The following is an 8,480-nucleotide window of genomic DNA, read 5'->3' as shown; positions in this document are numbered from 1 at the left end:
TTATCTTCTTAATGGCAATTATTGTATTTATAATGTTGCAAGCATATTAAATTTTGTTTTCATTATCCTATAAAATAATATATTTAAAATTATGATATAATTAAGTTATATGAAATATAGTTATAAAATTAAAAGTATAATTAACTTTATGATACTCATAGTCATTTATAATATACATTTAAGGTAGTTTTTTTTTTAATTTTTTCATAAAAACATATTTTATTCTTTTATCTCAAAAATAAATTCAAAATGTTAGATATTATATATATATATATATATATCCCATTTTATTTGGTTAAAAAATAATATAAAAATTTACTATTATTTAAAATTTTTTATTTTAATGGGTTAATTTAAGTTTTAATTTAAATTCAAATTATATTCTATGAAGAATTTTTTTAATATTTAACTTCCGCTTAGTTAAATTTTTTATTATCATTTAAAATAAAATTTTATAAAAAAATAAACTAAAATAAGAAAAAAATTTTTTCTTTTAAATTCGATTCCATCTCCACGTGAAACATATAGATCAGTTATTAAAAGTCTACCAATAGTTCTCGGTATATATCTTCAAACTAATCTTATAAGAGATTGCCATGTAATATTTTAAAAAAGAGAGCTTGTCATGTGACATTTTAAGGAGAAAAATTACCCTATAGCATTATAAGTGTTAATTTATTTATTAAATATAATTAATTTAATTTTATTACACATGCATATAGTTTTATTTTTCTTTACTATTTTAATGCTTTTTGATTATTAGTATTATCTTTTAGAATAATATTAATATTGCTAAATAAATATATTATTTGAATATATTTTATTTTTTAACATACTAAGAGGATATAAAAAATTTGATATTTAAGATGATAAAAATAATTATATAATTTAATAACTTTAAATTATTTCATATCTTTAATAAATATTTTTATTATATTTCTATATTTTTATTATTTTTATAATAAAATATTTATTAAAAAGTTTAAGAGACAGAAAAGTATAATTTAAGTAAAAAATTAACTTATTTATAATTAGTATGTATTATGTTTTATTTTAATAATTTAATTTTCTTTTTATTTCATCTTCTTAAAATTAATTAATGCATATTATTATTGTTGTTGTTGTTGTAACTTATATGTGATGCCCCTTACCCGTCTACAGTGTAGCCGAATAAAGCGTGTCACATTTGGTGCTGGAACATCCTATCTTATCCTGTCTTGTCTATTGTTAATTTTAAATTTCATAGAAAACATGTGGTAATTTTTTTTATCGTAAATTATTTCTGTGGAAACCCGGGCATTATCAATTACTTATTAAAAATTTCATGTCACTTTGTAGTGGAAAAGTGGGTCCCACATACCTATTTCATGTAATTTAGTATTTAGTAATATATTAGGGTTAAAACCCTACCATAAAATAGTTTGTCTTATGAACCTTTCTTTAGGTTTAGTTTTAATGTCTTAATTTTACTTATCAATTTGATCACTTTGTAGCCACTATTTGGCCATACTTCTTTCATAGAAGTTATTCCCCTATGTCTTGTCTTATTTTTTCTTTTTGAATCATGTCATTTGGATTTTTGGAACTCAAGTTATGGTCAATTAATCATAACTGGTTCATTTCCTAATTCTGGCTCTTTAACTAGGCAGATTTTGGAGTTGCACTTTATGAATTTAATTGGACATGTTGTAGTCACTTTTAGACTTAGTGTTCTTCATAGAGTCTGTTGCCCTAGTCTTATGGTCACTCAAAATTTTGGATTGCAATTTTTCAAGTTTTTTAGAATTACTTATAGCCAAATCACTGGCCTGGACTCATGTACCCTATGCCAACAGGATCCTAGTTTAGGTCAGTGGCTTTGACTCAAGTTTTAGAATTCTTACATTCATAATTTGAGGAAAGTGTCTAAAACAAAGTTGAAGCCCTATTCCTCAGGTTTCCAGAACAATATGGCTCATCTCAATTGGAGTTTCCTAGTGGGAGATATGACTAAAAGACCATTCTGGGGTCAAGTGGTCACTTAGGCAACTTCCAGAATTTGCATACTAATTTGACCTAGCCAATTGACCTAGTTTCCTTGATTTCTGAGTTTTGGTTAAAATACCAATGATGTAGACCTATGTCTTGTGGAAAGTTTTCCATTGGTTTCATTACATTTGGATTTCTGTAGACCAAGTTATGGCTTCTTTGCCAAAACTGGCCAGGTAAGCTTATGTATAGCAATTTTTGGGCAATATGGTTTTAGATAGTTTTGTTACTTAACTTGGGCCAACAATTTGGTTTGGTTTAAGGCATTTCTGGGCTCTATGGTCTACATGAAAGTTGTAGTTTTATATCTAAGCTTTCCAATGGTATAAAATTCAGGTCATTTGGACCTGTGTAGAGGGAGTTATGGCCAAATGAATGTGTATTGTTTATTTGGTCATTTTTCTGGGTTCACTATTTGGTCATCCGGATTGGGACAAAAATTTGGTCAAGTTCTGGGCAGAATTTGGGCATGGTTTCTTCATGAAGCATTTTAGATCTAGTTTCATCTCCAATTGGCCTCATACCAATTGGAGCAACACAATTTCAGTTATGGCTCAAAACATTCACTGGATTTTCAAAGTCTCCAATAGTTAAACAAAAATGCTAACTCTAATTTGTCAATCACAACATACACATGCAATCAAATTCCAACATATACAGCTTCATCTACTTATCCATCAACATCACTAACCACCGTTTACATGCATGAATTTATCAAACTCTCATAGTTTCCAAGGCTGCCGAAATCTAGGTTTCTTAAATATTCATAATTCTCTTCAAATTTCTTATCATACCAACTCATTTCAACATGCTTAGCATGATTAAAGAAGAGAGTTAAGATAATTTATGCACTACCCTTTAATGGCAGCTTCTCAACCTTGCAAAAACTTTAAGATTTCTTCTTTTATTGGCTGCCTATAAACTTCCCTAGGTGTAGGGATTAATTTTAGTGAAGTGAACTTTGAGTTTTATGTTGAGAATGGGAGGGATTTGAAGCTTGGAAGAGGAAATTCATGGAGGAGAACTAGGTTTCAACTATGGGATCAAATGAGGAAGAAGATGAAGTTTGAGTGGATTAAGTTTGTCACTTTATGCTATTTATACTCCACTAAGTATTAGTTTATTAATTTCAATACTTAAATTTTTTAATAATTCTAATAATTCCCCCTTATGTTTCCTTTAATTACATTACATATAGTTTCATGTTTTCATGGGATTTTTAAAATTTTAATATCACTTATTTCAATGGACATTTAGGTCAAAAGTTAACTCTAGGTGCCAAATGACCGAAATGCCCCTCTTCGAGTTATAGTCAAACTTTTTTCAGTAATACCGATTAAATCCCCTGATCCAATGGTTCCTTTAATTTTATACTGTCTATTTCATTTTTATTTTCATCTGTACCGATTAATTAATTTTTTTTAACATTTTTAATGTCATTTGTACCTTAGTAAACCTTTAATTAAGTCCCGAAAATTATTTCCTAGGGTTCCTTACAGGTCTGGGATCGTCAACTGTCTATATAGTGACTTCCTGGTATGGTCACCCATCGCCGTGGTTTTGACTCCTTTAACCTAATCACATTTCATTTCTTTTATTTTCCCTTAATTTTTCTTGGTCTTTATTTCATCAATTTATGTCTCCTCACCCTAGTTTAAGTGTAGTTCCAGATATTCTGACTGTCTGAATAGACGTTAGTCATCGGAACAATAGAACGTATGGACTGCCTACAGTGAGGGCGTTACAATTCTTCCCCTCTAAATAAATTTTGTCCTCGAAATTTACCCAGTGTAAATAATCAAGGAATTGCTATCTTCTTGTCTCTTTGCTTTTTTGTGTTATAATACTTAACTTTCTCTTTAGTCTGTCTCACTGGACCTAGCTCTACAATCTTATCCTCATCTCGATTTACTATCGAAAATACGTAGCTCTACACAATAGTCCCAAGTCGGTATTTTAATCTACAGCTTACAGCACAAACATTGAGAACATTACGTAGTTACCACGGTATATCCCAATAAATCAAAATTTTCCTATACTTATCCTCAATCAGTTTTGCACCCATCCTCTTTCATCTCATATACAGTCTCTTTCTTATTTCCATTCACTATCTTTAATACGATCCTTTTCGGTTGATAATCTACCATCACCTTATGGCCTAAAGGGTTGGTGACAAGTATGTCATCTTCTAACCCATCTATCGGTATCCTCTTTCAACAGGAGGTACAATGCATATATAGGAGTGAATATAATTAGGGTCTATCAATACATATTTAAAGGTGTTATAAATAGAAAATATACCTCTGATAATGTCTACCGAATCTGACTCCTCCCAAGCCATAGCATACACAAGGGGTGCTACTCCAGTCTCTGGTCGTTCTATTATCTTAGAAGCCCTCTGTGATGTACCAGTTGTCTCAGGCCTCACAAGTCTTCTACCCTTTGCATTGCCAGGGCAAACCTCTCAGTCGGTGGTAGAGCAGTGGGAGCACTCCTCTATGGACAACCTCGTAAGAAATGATCCGTAGATTCACATCTGAATAATCCCCCAATTAATAGTCGACACTCCCCTCTATGTCTCCTACCACAGTGGGTACATTTTGGCACTAGAATTGATACCCTTGTTACTATACCTGGGGAACTAGCTACAGATACTCCAGATTGGCCCCTCTGGCCTTGTGTCTGGCTCTATGAACCCTTAGGTTTCTTACTACCAGTAGCTGGTGCACTAAACTGGCCCTGTCCAGGACCTCTCTTATGCTGTCTGTCTCTCCTGGACTGCTCATCATCTCTGACTCTCTCCACATCAACAGCTGATGCTACCAATAAAGAGAAGTCTGTAAAGCGATGAGAAGTAACTATCAGTCTAATGTTGTCATTTAATCTATCCTCAAACCTCCTGCATTTATCAACCTCTATGGGCATTATCTCCAATGTATATCCACTAAGTCTCACGAATTCCTGCTCATATTTGGAGACTGTAAGCTGCCTCTATCTTAATGCCAGGAATTCTCTCTTTCTAGCCTCTAAGTACACATGGTTGACATATTTCTTTCTGAACTCGACCAGGAAGATATCCTAGGTGATCTGTGCAGGCTGTACTACCCTCGATACTGTCACCCACCGCCGATATGCATCCTCCTGAAGTAATGACAGAGCGCACTCCAACTGCTGATACACTTGAATTGTATAGATGTTTTTAAGCACATTTGTATACTATCTCATAGCATTTAGGTAAGTAATCTCATGCATGGTAGTTGATTTCATTAGTTTCTGTAATTTCCATTGTCAAGCTCTTAATTCCATGTTTTCTGCATCATTTCAGGTGTTTTGGTGAAGTCCCAGAGCATAGGAGTGCGAAGGTAAGATTGGAGAGGTCAAAAGACTGAGAATTGGTGCTGATACAAAGTACATGTGCTGTGTAAGCAAAGCCATAGACCCGTGTAACCTTCTGCCAGATGAAAGCCAGAGAGCCAATGGAGGAACAAAAGTATACGGGTCATGTAATTGGACCCGTGTAACCTGTAGGGACCCATGTAAGTCTCTGCCGGCACAAGCTTGAAGAATTTTCTGAGAACAAAAGTACACGGGTCGGGTAACCAGACCCGTGTAGCCAACGCGGACCTGTGTAAACCTCTGTGCCAATGCAAGACTCTGCCATTCAGCTCCAGTAAGTTACATGGCCATGGCCATGTAGTAACACACGGGCCGTGTATCATGCGGCAGCCAGTTTCCTAACCCGAATTTTCTCTCTTGTTTATGCATTCAAAACAGACTCCTAAGGCTTTTGGGACTCAAAATGACCTAACCCTAGAACGACTATTATAAGTAGAAGCAAAAAAATATTAAGAAGAGGGGGATCAATCTTTTTACAGAGCTTTTTAGGAGTTTCAAAGAGTGCTCACTTCTGCACTCTCTTCAGCCGTCTTGAGGAGAAGAATATCAGTATCAAGGAGGAGTTTTTCAGCCAAAGTTCCACAAAATTAAAGCTGCAAGCCCTCTTCGGTTTTTTCATTCCATTTCCTTAAACCGATTTTTATTGCTCTTTACTTCATTTTTATTATGTTTGCTGAACTCACCATGAGTGAGTAGTTTTTATATTCTGGAATTGGGAGAGTAATGCTTGTAATCATTATTATAGATAAACATTAAGTTTTATTTATTGGATTTGAGATTTGTTCATTGATTTAATTTCTTGTGATCTTAATGCATGCTATGTATTGGTACCCACGTAGTACTAATTATAGATATTAATTGAAGGACTGAAATGTGAAGATTAATATTAAAAAATCAAGATTTTGAACCTAGGAATTCTGATCTAGACATAGGCTGATTACCTTTGTGGAATCTCAAAATTGGTTAAAGACCTTAAAGGGTTTTAATTAATTTGATCATCATGAAAGTCGAGTTTCAGTTAATTAAAATACATCTTAGGTAGCTTGAGAGAGGACTTCGGATACCTTAGGATTAATTTCCATAAAGGCAAACGATTCTCAATCTAGTAAATAAAAAAGAAAACATCCATAGTAAGATTCAAGTGTGAAATCTTAATTTCAGAATTGTTTCAAAATAGATTATCTCATTTTAAGTTTATCATTCTAGTGTTTAAAATAAACAACTCTCATTCCCTCATTATTCGATAGCCTAAACAGTCAAAATCACTGTGTAGTTTGGTAGTTACTAATTAAATTCCTCGTGGGACGATACTCTACTCACTACTTTATTACTTGTTAGCGATCTGTGCACTTGCGGGGTTGTAAAAACCAGTAAACAAGTTTTTGACTCCGTTGTCGGGGAATTTGGCTTTAGTAATATTGAGCGATAGGCAATTTAGCTGATTTAGGCAATTACATATATTATCAAATTTTATTGGATTTGTTTTATTTCTTTTCTTTTCTCTCAGGTGCCTGACTTGGTATATGATCAGAACAAGGCTAGAAGAAGAAATCTTGGACTGTGATCCCCAAATAGATAGAACTCTGAGAGCCATCAGGAGGGAAAGGAAAAATCAAGAGAACGATCAAGAAAATCCCGAAATTCTAACCATAGCCGATAATAATGATAGGCCAAGACTCTTGAGAGATTACAGAGCTCTATCTGTCCAAGGATTTTAGCCCAGTGTCACAAGACCCACAGTAGAAGCCAACAACTTTGAGTTAAAACCAGCATGGCTTCAAATGATTCAACAAGCCCAGTTTGGAGGTTCACTAACAGAAGATCTACACTATCACCTCCAGTGCTTTCTTGCCCTATGTGACATGTTTAAGATGAATGGAGTGTCTAATCAAGCCATAAGACTCAGAGCATTCCCATTCTCCCTTCGAGACAGAGCAAGGAAGTGATTACTTTCTCAACCAGCTAGAACATTCACCACTTGGGAAAACCTCTCACAAGCTTTTCTAGCAAGATATTTCCTACCTATAAAGACTGCAAGACTGAGGCTTGAGCTCAACACCTTCAGACAAAAGGAAGGTGAATCACTCTATGACGTATGGGAAAGATATAAGGACCTGCAGAGGGAATATCCACACCATAGCATAGAGGATTGGCTACTAGTGCAAAATTTCTATAATGGGTTACTACCCTCTACAAGGAGCATAGTAGATTCAGCTGCAGAAGGTGACCTAATGGAGAAAATAGTGACACAAGCACTTGAACTTCTAGAGAGGGTCGCATATCATAATTATGAGTGGTCAAATGAAAGAGGAACCGCGAGGAGAACAGCAGGGGTCCTCGAAGTGGATGCCCTAAGCATGATAAATGCTCAATTTGATCAGCTCACAAAGAGATTCGATAGAATGCAAGCCAACACAGTTGGTATAAGCAACCAACATTGTGATGACTAGAGAGGAGGATATACAACCTCAGAATTTAACAGCTTCAATGAACCTCCCATAGAATAGATAAACTATGTGAATAATGGAGGAAACTTCAACCAGAGACAGCCCAACAATCCATATTCAAACACTTACAACCCTAGATGGAGGAACCACCCAAATTTCTCATGGTCCAATCAACAGAATTAGCTAATAAACAAACAACAGGGGTACAAACCACCAGCACCCCGTGGATTTCAGAACAGAGGCCAAAACTTTGCACAGCCACCACTGCCTCCTCAACCTCAGCAACCTAAACCGAAGATCACCATGGAATCCATGATGGAAGGTTTCCTAGTAGCTCAACAACAACAGAATGAATTGATTAAATAGCTGACTTCCAGAATGGACCAACTTGCTACCCATAACAAGATGCTAGAGAATCAAATTGCTCAGCAAGCAAGTTCTTCAAGTAAGGCTGTTGGTAAACTGCTTAGTCAACTAGAGATGAACCCAAGGGAGAATTGTAAGCCAGTTACATTAAGGAGTGGGAGAACTCTAGTACAACCAGAGGAAGAGTAGACAGAGGAAACCTCATAAAAATCTGAAAGCCAAGCAGATAAAAAGGAGGAAGAA

The 8,480-nt window shown here is 34.7% G+C and overlaps 1 non-coding gene across 1 annotated transcript; it reads right to left on the bottom strand.

The window, feature by feature from the left end:
* Positions 1-7,460: 7,460 nt before the first annotated feature.
* Positions 7,461-7,567, bottom strand: LOC131178966 (small nucleolar RNA R71). The gene has a single exon (XR_009147973.1). It is a non-coding gene; the product is annotated as a small nucleolar RNA R71 (small nucleolar RNA).
* Between the last annotated feature and the right edge of the window lie 913 nt (positions 7,568-8,480).

The sequence above is a fragment of the Hevea brasiliensis genome, chromosome 3 (assembly GCF_030052815.1).
Source record: "Hevea brasiliensis isolate MT/VB/25A 57/8 chromosome 3, ASM3005281v1, whole genome shotgun sequence".
NCBI classification, from domain to species: domain Eukaryota; kingdom Viridiplantae; phylum Streptophyta; class Magnoliopsida; order Malpighiales; family Euphorbiaceae; genus Hevea; species Hevea brasiliensis.
The sequence above is the reverse complement of the archived record's forward strand: the minus strand, read 5'-3'. Positions and strand labels throughout refer to the sequence as shown.